The sequence below is a fragment of the Octopus bimaculoides genome, chromosome 20 (genome assembly GCF_001194135.2).
Source record: "Octopus bimaculoides isolate UCB-OBI-ISO-001 chromosome 20, ASM119413v2, whole genome shotgun sequence".
Classification (NCBI taxonomy): domain Eukaryota; kingdom Metazoa; phylum Mollusca; class Cephalopoda; order Octopoda; family Octopodidae; genus Octopus; species Octopus bimaculoides.
Window position 1 is genome coordinate 47256750 of NC_069000.1, and position 926 is coordinate 47257675.

A 926-nucleotide genomic window follows, 5' to 3' on the forward strand; every position below is an offset into this window, starting at 1 on the left:
TCTCTCTCTCTCTCTCTCTCTCTCTCTCTCTCTCTCTCTCTCTCTCTCTTTTTTTTTCTGTCTTTCTTCCCATCTATCTATATGTCTTTCCCCGGGAGTCTATAAAAAATCACTTTTCGTTGCTGCTTAGTTCCAAGTCATCTCCAGGAGGGCAGACCTCTCATCAAATGCACCCCAACAGTGACCATCACAACTTATTTTTATGAATCTTTTACCTTTACCCACATTATCCAATGTGTACTTTGAAAAGGTTGTCTGCTTTGAGGCAGATTTGGTTGTTATCTCGAGCTGTTCGTCCTTCATGTAGAAGTTCCCACACTGAACTCAAAAACAGCATCAGTCACCTGCTGGAGGTGATCTAAGCGATTAGAACACATCCTCTCCCTCCACGCCTCGCTCGCCAAAACAAGGAGTCGCTCGTACAATATTCTATTCGTGAGTGACACTTGCAACAATTTAATGAGTGACGCTTGCTGAGGTTCCGCACATGAGTGTAGCTGTGTTCCACTCATGAGCAACACTTACGACGAAGTCTTCGGCCGCATGGGGGTGGGGGAATTGGCAACTATAATTTGCGATAAAAATTTGCAGTTTCATTTTGATTAAAATACCAGGATCTGAAGGGCAAAAGCGTCTCACTGCCGTTCATTTTAATTTAGCACCTCTGTCCATCACTCACTCCCACTTTGTTGTTTAGTCTCCTCCCTCTGCCAGCGTGAAAGGAGAATGAAATACATGACGTTTTTTTTTGGGGGGGGGGCGGTATGTGATAATATTATATGATAATATCTCCGACTGATATTTGCCAAAGTAATGAGATTGTGACGTCAAAATACACAACACAATAAGCTATGACGTCACATAATACGGTTTTAAAACATCTATGGGTGTGTGGGCGAACGTGTACGTTTCGTGTGTGTGTGTGT

General features: G+C 43.1%; 1 protein-coding gene across 8 annotated transcripts in view; it reads right to left on the reverse strand.

Annotated features, from left to right (window-relative positions):
- Positions 1-926, reverse strand: part of LOC106871290 (myogenesis-regulating glycosidase) — a 44609-nt gene that overhangs the window by 29867 nt on the left and 13816 nt on the right. The gene's annotated exons all lie outside the window — the stretch shown is intronic.